Source organism: Pseudorca crassidens, chromosome X (genome assembly GCF_039906515.1).
Source record: "Pseudorca crassidens isolate mPseCra1 chromosome X, mPseCra1.hap1, whole genome shotgun sequence".
Classification (NCBI taxonomy): Eukaryota; Metazoa; Chordata; class Mammalia; order Artiodactyla; family Delphinidae; genus Pseudorca; species Pseudorca crassidens.
The window spans coordinates 118,860,383-118,873,942 of record NC_090317.1 but is presented as its reverse complement, the minus strand read 5'-3'; the positions used below and the strand labels follow the sequence as shown (position 1 = coordinate 118,873,942).

The 13,560-nt window shown below is 43.5% G+C and overlaps 1 protein-coding gene across 3 annotated transcripts in view; it reads right to left on the bottom strand.

Moving 5' to 3' along the window:
• The window catches only part of RAI2 (retinoic acid induced 2), a 405,001-nt gene that overhangs the window by 343,639 nt on the left and 47,802 nt on the right, over positions 1 to 13,560 (bottom strand). For all 3 annotated transcript variants that reach the window (XM_067722188.1, XM_067722187.1, XM_067722189.1), the window contains one exon: positions 349 to 516. The gene's annotated coding sequence lies outside the window, so the exon portion shown is untranslated. The remainder of the gene's footprint in view (positions 1 to 348; positions 517 to 13,560) is intronic.

The window sequence follows — 13,560 nt, the reverse complement described above, 5'->3', positions numbered from 1 at the left end:
ATCTCTCACCCCCTAGACACTGTTCCCTGGTTATACATGGAAATAGACAAACATCATGAAGATGGTTCAGAAGTGACTGAATCTCAAAAACCATTGCTTTAAACATAATGCATGTGGATCTGAACAAGACGCTTGACCAGTCCCTTATTATATCCACACAGAAAAAATATAGACATGTGGTTAGATAAAAATACAGTGAGGTAGATCCATTTAGCTGGAGAGATTTGGAATTAGGTCACTCTAAACGTGATGGCATAGGATCAGAGCTGAAGGAGAAAAACAGGCAATAAGTGAGGAGAGTAGAGGATGAAGAGATCTCTGTGGGCTTGGCAAATCAGGGAAGCCTACCTGGAGAAGATGGGCTATGAGTTGGGTGTCAGCCACTGCCGTGTTGTAGCTCTGTCTCAGCTTTCTCCAAAGGTCACCCAGATACACTGGGTTATTCCCATTCCTCAGAGCTTGCACATGCCGGTCTGAGATTTGTAGATGTCCTCCTGATACTCTTCATTGAAATACCTAGAAATGATAAACCCGTTGGTATTCAGTGACAGTCTCTGTATCAGCCAGCTATTGCTGCATAACTATTATACAATCACAAATATTTCAGTGTTCAAAATAAGCATTTATTTCTCACACACCATTAGTTTTCCTGGGGCCAAGAAGAACTAGCTTGAGTTCAGCTAGAAGGCCTTCCTTCAAGCTGTAGGTCCACTGGGATTGGTTCCTTGTAATGGGCTGGGCTCTAGTCTCTCCCACATGGGTTAATTCTTGGGCCTAGGCTGAATAAGCAGAACCCAGGGGAAGCTGTTCTCATGAACATGGCCAAAGCATGAGAGAGGGAAAATAGAAACATGTGAGGCCTCTTAAGGCTTTGGTTCAAAACCGAACTTGTGCTGCTTCTTCCCCTATTCTGCTGTCCAAAGTAAGTCTCAAGGCCAAGCCCCAAACAAAGGGGTAGGGAAACCCATTTTGCCTTTTGTAAGAGAAGATGCAAAATTAAAAGGCAAAGGGCATGGATACAGGGAGGGGTGTAGAACTGGGGCTAATTAAGGCAACTTCCCACAATCTTCCATCTGCTTACTTGGGCCTGAAACTGAGCAGGACCCTGTGGGGCTCCTGGGCACAAAAGCCTTTCTGTGTCCCCCATTTCTTTTTTGTAGGAAGTAGGCTTCATTCAGCCTCCATGATCTTCTGTGAGTTCCAAAGGACAATTCAAACAGTTGCTAATCAGGCAAGGGAGGTGATGTGGAGACAAGGGAGAAGCAGTCAAAAAACAACAGTGCAGCCTTGGGGCAGGTTTCTGGTTCCTCCTCAAGGGATACACATAACAATATCTTTGAGCTCTTCTGCAGAACTAAAACCCCCACTAGGGCTTCCCTGGTGGCGCAGTGGTTGAGAGTCCACCTGCCGACGCAGGGGACACGGGTTCGTGCCCCGGTCTGGGAAGATCCCACATGCCGCGGAGCAGCTGGGCCCGTGACCCATGGCCACTGAGCCTGCGCGTCCGGAGCCTGTGCTCCGCAACGGGAGAGGCCACAACAGTGAGAGGCCCGCGTACCGCAAAAAAAAAAAAAAAAAAACCCACTAAATGGAAGATGTTAACTACTTGAAGAAGCATTCTTCATTTCAGAGAGAAGGTCACAGTTCAATAACCTCAAGAACCACAAAAGCCCATCGTGAGACCACCTGACGCCAGATGATCTCTAGACTGAATGAATGCAGGCCCTGCACACACCCTGATCCTTATCAGCAACCCTGCCCCTTGACTATAAGACTTCTCACAGACCCTCCCAGGTGGGGACACACAGCTTTGAGGACATTAGCACTCTGTGGCCCCCTTTGCCCGGCAAAGCAATAAAGCTATTTTTTTCTACTTCACCCAAACTCTGTCTCCGAGGCTTAATTCAGTGCTGGTGTACAGAGGCCCATTTTCGGTATCAGACCCAAAGAGCCCACCCAGTCATCTGGCCTCACTCTCCCTGGGTCTTGCCAGGACCCCAGAATTCTTGCTGTGCCTTCCCCTAAACCCCATTCCACAGCTCTTTCCATGCCAGGGAAGTTGGCTGCCAGAGACCTGACTCCATCACCAGCTGTTTCCAAGAACTATACCTTTGTTTATGATCCACTCCATCTCCCATCTACTTGAAGTCCCAGGTAATGATGCTATCTGCTCTTAACACTGAATATCAGCAATTCCCATAAGCCAAAAGTCAAGCCACTTCCCTAGCCAGGATACAGTCTCCTTATTTCCTTTGTGTTGCTAAAAATCAGACCAGGGAAAATTCTGTGATGGATTCTACCTTCTCTCTTCCCTGAAGAAACTCTACCATATATTCTGTTTATCCCACTTTTTTGGGTCTCAGACCCTACTGGGCCCCAGCCATCCCCAACTGGGTCCCCTCCATGCTCTAAGGCCAGTGCTGTTTTATAACGTATGTGTGTTTATAAGGTATGGTCTGTTGACACTTGGCCTCCATTCCCACCTCCTTCCATTGTGTCTTACTATACTAAGAAATCCAGAAAGCTAAATACTATATTTCTCAGACTCCCTTGCAGCTAGGCTTCTGTACATAAACAGGTTTCACCAATGGGAAAGAATACATGGGGCAGAGATCATCTTCCTGCTTTTCTGCCTTTAAGCAGAGATGTGGAGTTTCTGAAGCAGATTTCCAATGTTTAATTTGCACCTCTGGGGTGTCAAGAAGTGCATCAGTGGTGGCTTCCTGGACCCTGGATAGTGTATATTCCAGCAGCAGCCTCTGACCCTCCACCTTCCTAGTTGTGACAGAGGTAGGATTTCTTGTGATACCCTGGCAATCATTCCTGTTTGTCCAGCCCTTCCAACAATATGGTAAGCCCCTTATTCTCTGAACTCAAAACCTTTCTATTTAAATACCTAAAGGGGTTTCTGTTTCTAGCACTGAACCCCAATAGCTACAGCATGGTATCTCTCTTGGGCTTGAACTACAGTAGCACCCATATAAGTACCACAGGTTCTCCAAAAAGAATGATATTTATTGCACCCCTGTGAGCAGAGGTTTTCCAAGAAATGTTGCCCAGACAGCATTTTTTACTCAGCTGAGCCAGGAATAAAAAAAGCAAACGCCTTCAGAGCTTTAGTTAACAAAGAAGCAAGAATGCATCAGGCCTAAGGGAGCCAGCCTCAGGCTGCTCCCATCCTAACATCTTCGTTTCCTTCTGCTTGGCTGCACCTTGCCATGGGGCCTCCTCAGATGCCCTTGAACTCTCCAGGCTGATGCTAGGAGACACGAGACCATTCCTGTCAGACCACATGGACAATGCCAAAGGTTAGTCACCACCCACAGATACTCCTCAGAAATTACAAGAACAGCTTCTCTGTAATAAAGACGGGGAAAGATGGGAGGGTGGAGAATGATTAATGGCCCCTTCATAGTTGATGGGAAGCAAGTGCGATCTGCATTTTGGGTGTTGATGTTTTCTCACACAACGACATTCCCACATGGTAGCAACCTGGGAGATAAAAACAACAGCCTTGTTTGGGAGAAAGAAGGGGGTCTGTGTTCTTCAGTTGCTTTGGAAGAGAGCATGCATTTCGGGAAGTGTTGCCATAGGGGGCCAAAGGCTCCCGTGGTGTTTGGCAAAGCTGGAGGCTCTGGAAAGTCCAAAGGTGATATATTTAATAGGCGGCTGGTTTTCTTTCATCTTCATAGTAAGTGTCTAATCCCAAAGGCAAGACACAGCAGGTAAGATGAGATGAAGTCCCCATCACACTTTGCAGCTGAAACTAAGAGGGGAGAAAGGCTGAAAAACAGCAGCAGGGGATTCTGCTTCTGTAAGAGGAACCGAAAGAAACACAATGAAGGCGGAGCTGATGGCGAAGAAGGAAACAAAGGAATAGAAGCCACAAAGCAGGAATACACTAGCAGGATGCAGACAAGGGACCCATGTCCATGGGACACCCATGGGGAGAAAGGGAAGCACTCCAGTGAAGGGAGATGAAGATGCAGAGGGGATGCAGGGCCACTAGGGAAGGCATTTCAAAATGTACCCTCTCCACAGCCATGCTGGCTGGAAGGCTTCTGAACATTGGGAGCCTAGTTTTAAACTATGATTTCTCTTCAAGGTGGAGGGACACAAAAGTATCTGCTTAACACCTGCCCGGCACTCAGCAAAATGCTTAGAGGTGAAAGATTAGGCAAAAGAATGTTTCGATTTTTACCCCCTGATTATAAAAGTAACACACGTCCACTGCAGAAAATACAAGAAAAAACAAATATTCCATGGTCCCACCATGAAGATACAACAGCTGCTTTGCTATTATTTTCTTCTCTGTGTGGATCTTTCTGAAAAAAATGAGACATCCAGTATATGAAGTTGTATATTCTCATTTCATCACTAAGTATTGTACTGTATTTTCCCATAATACTAAATATTTTTAAAAACATACTTTTCGACTAAATTAACATTTCTTGTATATAAATCTTTTGCAATTTTCTGATTATTTTCTTAGGATAAATCCCTAAAAGCTGAATTACTATGTCAATGGGAATGTTTACCTCTAAAGCGCTTATGCTTATTGCCAATTGTTTTACAAAAAGTTTGCATCATTTTCACTCCCACCACAACGTATAAGGGTGCACTCAAACCACTTTTTGGTTTTTGCTGTAAAAAATCACCGGTCTCAGGCAATGTGGTGCTATTCTGGAAATATGTGAAGAAACCTAAAGTTTTGGTCCTGGTTCTGCTATGTGTATTTAGAAAAGTTTAGTTCACCTTTGCATGCCTCAGTTATCTTTTTTTTTTCACATCTTTATTGGAGTATAAATGCTTTACAAGGTTGTGTTAGTTTCTGCTGTACAACAAAGTGAATCAGCTATACGTATACATATATCCCCATATCTCCTCCCTCTTGCGTCTCCCTCCCACCCTCCCTATCCCACCCCTCTAGGTGGTCACAAAGCATTGAGCTGATCTCCCTGTGCTACACAGCAGCTTCCCACTAGCCATCCATTTTACATTTGGTAGTGTATATATGTCCATGCTACTCTCTCACTTCATCCCAGCTTCCCCTTCCCCCCTGTGCCCTCAAGTCCGTTCTCTACATCTGCATCTTTATTCCTGCAATGCCACTAGGTTCATCAGTATCGCTTTTTTAAACTCCATATATATCATGCCTCAGTTATCTTTAGGAACACTTCAAGCTCCAACATTCTTTGAAATTATGTTTTCTTAACAAAGAAAGATAACAAAAAGTGTCGTATTTTATCCAATTAGTACAATATGAAATATTAGTATTAAATGAATGCATATGTTACTGAAAATCTGTTAGGCATTTGTGGTTGGTAGAATTTAATACTCCTGAGAATAGTCACTAGAATAAGCTATTAAGGGAGGGCTTTGCATCTGTTTTGGTCACTGCTATATCGCCATGACAAAATGCATGCTGGGAATATATTGGGTGCTCTATAAATATACGTTTAATGCAAGAATGAATTCATGATGAAAGTTTTATTAACTAGACGTAGCCAACCAATATAGCCAATATGCCCTTGGCCCACCTGAAGGTCATCCACAGCTTTGGTGGACAGTCCCCACACACACTGGCAGATTGCAGCCTCAAGCACCTGGGTCTCTCTGCCTGAGGACTTTTCTCTGGCCATAGTAGCAGTCTCTGTCCATGCAGGGCAAACTATAATAGAAGTGCTGGGGAGTTAACACCCCCAGGAGTAACTCTCAAATCATGAGGGCTGGGAGTTGACAGATAAATACCCCAACTTCCTTGCCCCCTGGTGGGACAGTTCTGAGTTACGTTCTGCGCAGTCTTTCAGAGGATCCTTAGCAGGACGGAGCCCAGTTGCCCACAGCAATAACCTGCTCATCAACACACTCCTTTTTCCTTGCTCCCTCCCTGTGCTTCCTGGGAACACCTTCCAAATCAACAACTTGCATCTAAATCCTCATCTCAGAGTCCAGCTTGGGGGAAACCCAAACACTAGAGTTGACGTTTGCAAAATTATAAGTGCATGATTTGAAAATATGTCTTCCTTTTTACAAGGAACACACACCCCATCATTTTACTTCCTGGAGGCGGAAGTAGAGTAGTAAACTCACTTAGAGGCAGTGATGTAAGTGAGATTTTGTGACTCTGTGTGTGTCCAGAGCAGCCTTGGTCTCAAGGTTGATTTGAGAACAGATGCCAGGAAAGAGGAAAGGCAGCCAATTATTTTTAGAGAATTCAAATTGAAGAGTTAGATGTAGCTCTAAGCTGAAGAGGAATCAGAACCTGTTCCCCTCTGCCCTGGGGAAGACCTTGGCACCAGGATGCCAATCACCATACGTCACCTGTGTGAGTTACTGGAACAAGGCAATGAAGGCTCATTTTTTTCTGAGTCCCTCTAGCTGTTATCACAGTGCTAAACAAAAAGAAGGTCTTCAAGTAAGAGGTGCTGACTGCTTGAAGCACCATTTGGGTATTTGGGTACTACTATACAGCAGGTGTAGGAACCACTGTTTATCAGTCAGGATTTTATTGCAGACAATAGCATTCTAGCTAGGAAAAATCTGAAGGATACAGAGAATCTCTGAAAGACCAGAAAACCAGTTTAAAGGTTATGTAGTAAAGAACAATGCCACAAATTTCACCAAGGACTGGTCTGGTAGAGACACTCCTGCCACCTCCTAGGCAGCATCATAACAGCTGGTATCACCCACCCACTAATGCTGAATCTCTGCCTCACTGCTCCTGGAAGCTGGTGTTGCCAACCTCAACCTCATGGATTCATGGAGTAACACTGGCTGCTTCCACATCACCTCAAATGTGGCCTGTGTGTGTTTGATTGGCTGAGCCCTAATCCCTACCTGCAAATGAGGTTGGGAGAGTAAGAATCTCATCCATTGTGGGGCAGTTTCCAAGTTTCGAGTGCATAAGAGCCCAAATGGCTGGTGGCTCCCATACTGGACAGTGCAGTACTCCTACTGGGATGGCAGTGCTTGAGCTGCGTCCTCCTCCTCTTCAGCTGCAAGCCACCTGCCATACTTGTGGTCAGGGCAGCCCTTCAGAGAATGGGTATCTCTACACTGCAGTTAAGAAGCACTGCATGATTCTGTTTAGGAGTTAAGCAGAGAAGTTTCTCACTCCTGGTCCTCAGTCATCCTGGCTCCCTGAGCAGTCTACAACCCTGTTACCTCTCTACTCTCACCTGCTGTTAAGTACTCCATGGACTGGGGACATGGGGGAGACAGGCAAGGCACTCACTTTGGGTTTAAAATTTAAACGGATGTCAAAAAACTCAGTAATCGAGATAAATATTTTAATACAATATTTCTAAATTAAAATTAATGTAAAAATTCATGATGAAGATAATATCAAAATTTTAAATAACAGGCTCCACCAGGGCTGGGATTGGGGCAAGGTGAGGAAGGTGGGTGGTGCAAGTACAAGGACTGTCCTTCTTCTTTCCTTTGCCTCAAGTGGCTCTCAGTGTCACTAGATAATGGGGTCAAATAAAAAAGTACTTTATTATTTAGGCTCAAATTCAATTTTAATGAAAAGTAGTAATACATTGCTTTCACACAATTACAATCAAAATCTCACTGGAGGGACTTCCCTTGTGGCACAGTGATTAAGAATCTGCCTGCCAATGCAGGGGATACGGGTTCGAGCCCTGGTCTGGGAAGATCCCACATGCCGCGGAGCCACTAAGCCTGTGCACAACTACTGAGCCTGCGCTCTGGAGCCCGCGTGCCACAACTACTGAAGCCTGCGTGCCTAGAGCCTGTGCTCCGCAACAAGAGAAGCCACCGCGATGAGAAGCCCGCGCACCGCAACGAAGAGTAGCCCCCGCTCGCCGCAACTAGAGAAAGCCTGCACGCAACAACGAAGACCCAACGCAGCCAAAAATTAATTAATTATTTATTTATTTAAAATCTCACTGGAATTTTTTTAACTTGCCAACTTGATTCTAGCATTTACACTGAAGAATCAGCAGGTGAGAATAGTGAACAGTGACCAAGAGCATGTCTGGAGAAATTAGGAAGAATGCAAGCCCTGTCTAGTTTCCGCTTCCTGGCTGGGCAGCCCTCGGCCCCAATTCCCACACAGTAAGGCCCAAGCAACCGCTCTTCAGTGTGGGGCAAATCATACTGTGAGGGAACCCTTTCCACTCCCAGAACTGTTCTTAGGTAAGAAGTGGTTAAACAGTCAGCAAGAGCCTTGAAGGGGGAAAAAAAGAAAAGAATGTTCCCAAAGTACAGCCTATGCCCTGAGGAGTTTCTGAAATCGGGGAGGTAAATGCCAGCAGTCTCCACCCCACAGATCTTCAACCACTCTTTCCCACCCCTAGACCACCCCCACCCCACCCCCAGGACCTGGCCACCTTGTCCCAGCCCCTCTTCTAGCAGCATCTATTAGGTCACTTCCACGTCTCCCACCTCCTGACCACCTCTTACTGCCCACACAGCGTGGACCTCAAAACCCCAGCCAAGGACGGAGCTCTGTTTGGTCTAACTCTACCACTCACTCATCTTCTTCTCTACCCACTTCCCAAAGGCACTAAGCACTTCCCAAAGGCCCCGCCTTCTAATACCATCACATTGGGGGTTAGGGTTTCATTATATGGATTTGGGGGGTATGGGGGCACAAACATTCAGACCATAGCAGAGAGGTACTCATTTTCTTCCTTTCTCCCCTTGAGGCAACGAGGCTTCTCCCTTGGGGGTGGTCTCTGGCTTCCAGCTTCCTGGCCTTTGAAACCACACGCCGGCATTCTGGCTTCTCCTCAGGAAGCATCCCTAGCCCAGAGGCACAAAAGCCTGTGGTTGCGGCTTGGGCCTTCCCTGACCTCAGTGACTAGGACCCTGGGAGTAAGGCCGTGTGTCCACTTCTGGGCTCAGGCCCTCTGAAGCTGCACTCACAAGAACGCCCCAAGGTCTCCGCCACACCGTCTCCTCCCACTCCCCTTTGTTCCCTCCCCACTTCCTCCCTCTGTTCCTCTTCTCCTTGTATCAGACTCTGGGACACAGCCTTGAAGAGTCTGGGTACCTTCCTGCACCACCCACAGCCAAGGCAACAATTGTACTAAAATTAAAGTTTATCCAAGAACAACTGCTAGTTAACATATTACTGTGCTTATTGAAGTAGTTCTGTACTTTCTGGGAAGAAAACGTCAGTAGTTTGTTAAATGGGTCTTCTTGGTCTGAGAGGATTCATCTTCCATTGTCTTGCTTTCCCCCAAAGACAAATGCAACATTTCAGAACCAAGAACTTTCTGACCCCTTTGCTAGTCCTTCCCTGTTCCATCAAAGCTTCCCTATCATGTGTTCACATGACCAGGATTTTACACAGAGCCTTATCAGCTAATTAGTAAAGCAGTGATTTTCAAGCTGATCTGTATCAACATTTAATATGAGTTTCTTACCTATATATAAAATGTCTACATTATTTAAAAAACCAACACATTCCAGTAGTTACAGACAAAATGGTGTAACCATTAATATGCATAAATCATTGCAAAAATTTTTTTGATCGGTCTCCTAAAGCAAAGGAAATAAAAGCAAAAATAAACAAATGGGACCTAACTAGACTTATAAGCTTTTGCACAGCAAAGGAAACCATCAACAAAACAAGAAGACAACCTACTGAATGGGAGAAAGTATTTGGTAATGATATGACTGATAAGGGGTTAATATCCAAAATATATAAACAGCTCACACAAGTCAACATCAAAAAAACAAACAACTCAATTTAAAAATGGGCAGAAGACCTGAATAAACATTTTTCCAAAGAAGACATACAGATGGCCAACAGGCACATGAAAAGATCCTCATCATCATTAATCATCAGAGAAATGCAAATTAAAACCACAATGAGATATCACTTCACACCTGTCAGAACGTCTATAATCAGAAAGAACACAAATAACAAAAGTTGGCAAGGATGTGGAGAAAAGGGAACCCTCGTCCACTGTTGGTGGGAATGTAAATTGGTGCAGCCACTGTGGAAAACAGTACAGACATTTCCCAAAAAACTAAAAATAGAACTGCCATATGACCCAGCAATTCCTCTCCTGGGTATATATCCTAAAGAAACAAAAACACTAATTTGAAAAGATACATGCACTCCAATGTTCATAGCAGCATTATTTACAATTGCCAAGATACAGAAGCAGCCTAAGTGTCCATCAGCAGATGAATGGATAAAGATGTGGTGTATATATTTATACATGATGGAATACTACTCAGCCATAAAAAAGAATAAAATTTTGCATTTGCAACAACGTGGATGGACTGGGAGGGTATTATGCTAAGTGAAATAAGTCAGACAGAGAAAGACAAATACTGTATGATATCACTTATATGTGGAATCTAAAAAATAAAACTAGTGAGTTTAACAAAAAGGAAATAGACTCACAGATACAGAGAACAAACTAGTGGTTACCCCTGAGGAGAGGGAAGGTGGGAGGGGCAAGAAAGGGGTAGGGATTAAGAGGTACGAACTATTATGCATAAAATAAATAAGCTACAAGGATATACTGTACAATGCAGAGAATACAGCCAATATTTTATAATATCTATAAATGGAGTATAACCTTTAAAAATTGTGGATCACTGTTGTATACCTGTTAACTTACATCATACATCAACTATACCTCAATTTAAAAAAAAAAACACACACATTCCAATAGTTATAAACAAAATGGCGCCGCCATTAACATGCTGGTTGGACCTATCTTTCGGCAAACTTTAATGCCTTATTGCTGTCCCTAAGAGTATGTTTATTTGACCTTCCTGTGAAAGAGCCCTTGATCAGAAAGTGAATGCCTACTGAGAGACTTAAAAAATCTCCAGGCCTGCACACATCTCCTCACATACTGCTCACAAGCCCAGGGGGACACAGAGCTGAGCCCAAGTGCCCTGCACTCAAAAGCTTGTCACAAAATTACACGTGAACACCAAGAACTGAAGCAGTGTGTTACAGGAATAATCGCTGAGAATGAAAATTCACTTTGGGGTTTTTCTTTTCTGCACTTCCTTATAGTGACTCTCATCTGGACAGTCAGGGGCATCCATGTTGCCTTGAGGACTACTGAAGGGGGAATGCAAAGAGAAGATGTTCAGATACTACTGTCCAAAATAAGAACTTGAAGCCCGCAGGAAAAACAACATCATTTTGAAGGCGAAAGCAGGATTGGTTGAGAGGAAAGTCTCTTGATAGAAAGAGAAGGGCAGTTTTCACACTGCTCAGAAAGGCAGTTTTGTTACTGCAGTACAGCCTATCTATCTTGACTAATATAATATCCGGTGAGAGAGGGCAGAGAGCCTAATGCAAGCAGAAGGCAGATGTCTATAAATGTTGCCTGAAGAAAGCATTCTCTAAAGTGATAAGGTCACTTTTCCAACAGTTATGTCCTCACCTCGAAGTCAGGCACCTTAATTCATGAAACTGCACACAGAAGAACTTGACCAAGAAAAAGGAAAAAGAATATCCTTCCTTTCAGGCTTTTTCTTTTTTGCATGTGGCTCAAGATTTAAACTTATCTGTCATTTGTCATTTAACATTCCTTCACACAATTTAAGTAGAAGGTAGGTTCTATTCCAAAGCACAAAACCAAGGAAGGCTAAAGCATAAAACCAGTCCTCTTTTTTTTTCTGTAAGAGTTTACTATCAGATCGGAAGAAATTCTTAAAACCCTAGAGCCATCTCTTAGTGCATATCCTGAGTCTATTTTTTCTTCTACAATGAATTTGCCCTGCTTTGAGTCTCTTCAGACAGTCAAAAACACTAGAAGAGACCATGTCGTTTTCCTGATCAAATGTGCACGGATTACAGAATGTGCCAGCACTCTGGAATGCACTTTGAACTTTAAACTCATATCAGTGTCCCATTTTACTATCGTTTTTTTCGGTCCATCTAATTTTCTCTAAGTTTCTACTCTGCTCAGGGAACAATTGAGAAGGTGGTATGCAGCTAAAATTAAAACCTGCCACTTCCCACATAAAATATGTAAATACTGCAGCGCAGTTTGCATTTTTAAAGACAGAAACTTCAAATTCTCTTAAGTAGTCTAAGAAAAACCATAGATCAGTTTAACCCAGTAACCTCCAACCCTTCCCATTCCACAGGATTTTTATTCTAATTAATGGGAAGGATTAAACATCTGGATGTTTGGCTTCCCTCTAATATCTGCCATTCGGTTGACTTGGTTTATTATCCACATATGGCTAAATGAGTCCCTTACTCTCATTCTTCAAAATTCTATGAAAAGCACCAAAATGGAAAATTTCTTCTGACTCCTGCCTTGGAAAAGAATGTACTGGTCAGCATTATCAGAATCAGACTGTGGGGAAGTAGTGTGGGCCCCACCGTACAGTTACCCTGACTCTTAGGTGTCTAGTTGAGACACTAGAGCCTCAGGTAGACTCTGCAGAACTGAGGACTGTTGAACGACTTTATCATTTTGCTGACACGGTTTTCTGAAATTAGAATTATTTATAATACATCATTTTAAAGTAATGGGAATAAATGCATTTTGTTAACTGATAGGCATAAACACTAAGGTCTGTCCCTACATTTCCTCAAGTCTTCCAAACTTCTAGAGTCACCCTATTCTTTAATAGCAAATGTTTTGAGCCCCTGAATTATTCAGGTTAAACTACGCTATGCTACAGCAACGAATTAATTCCAAATTCTAATGGAGATTATTTCTCATGCACACAAAATTCATTGTAGGTGTTCAAGTTGAAAGGCTCTCCCAGGTGGCTTTTCTTCAAGCATTGATTCAGGGGTCCAGGTTCCTTCTACCTTGTAAGCCTGTCATCCCCTATATGCTTTGGATCCTCTGAATTTGGCTGACTGATGAATAAAGTGAGAGAATATAGAAGAGCACATGGGATGGTTTAGGGGCCTAGAAATGAGGTGCACCACTTCCACCCCTATTCAATTAGTCACATGGTTCCACCTAGATGCAAGGGGGCAGAGAATACAGTCAACTGAGTGCCCAGGAAGAGGAAATGGGTTTCACGTGCATTTAGCCAATCTCTGCCACAGCCACGTACCAACAGAAACCACAGTGTTCGATTCCATCAAATCGCCAAGAAGGCTCATTCACCTAATTCTATTTTTATTAAATATATAATTACATATTATTAAATATCATATTTAGTATTCTACATGATATAATAGCAATCATTCACAACTGAGGGTGATTTTTGAATCTTCTCCAGAGGACACTTGGCAATGTCTGGAGACAGTTTTGGTGGTCTCAACTGGAAGGGACAGTAAGCTTCTGGTTTCTTGTCCAGCATATAAGGAGCTTGGAAATCATCACTCCCAGCTCCACAATAAGAAAAAAGCTGAAGAAAGTGTAATTCAACAACTCTTCTTAGATTCTCCAGAGAACTGAGGTCATAGGGCAAACTACTGCCCCCAAATTTGTACAGACAGACAGACAGATACAAAGCATCATGTTTTACCATCAGAAGCAGAAATCACTACTGGAACGTGTAGAGGGTAGGAAAATCTAATCTTTAATTAACAAAAGCTGGGAGCTCAATACGGACAAGCTTGTGGATTTAAAATGC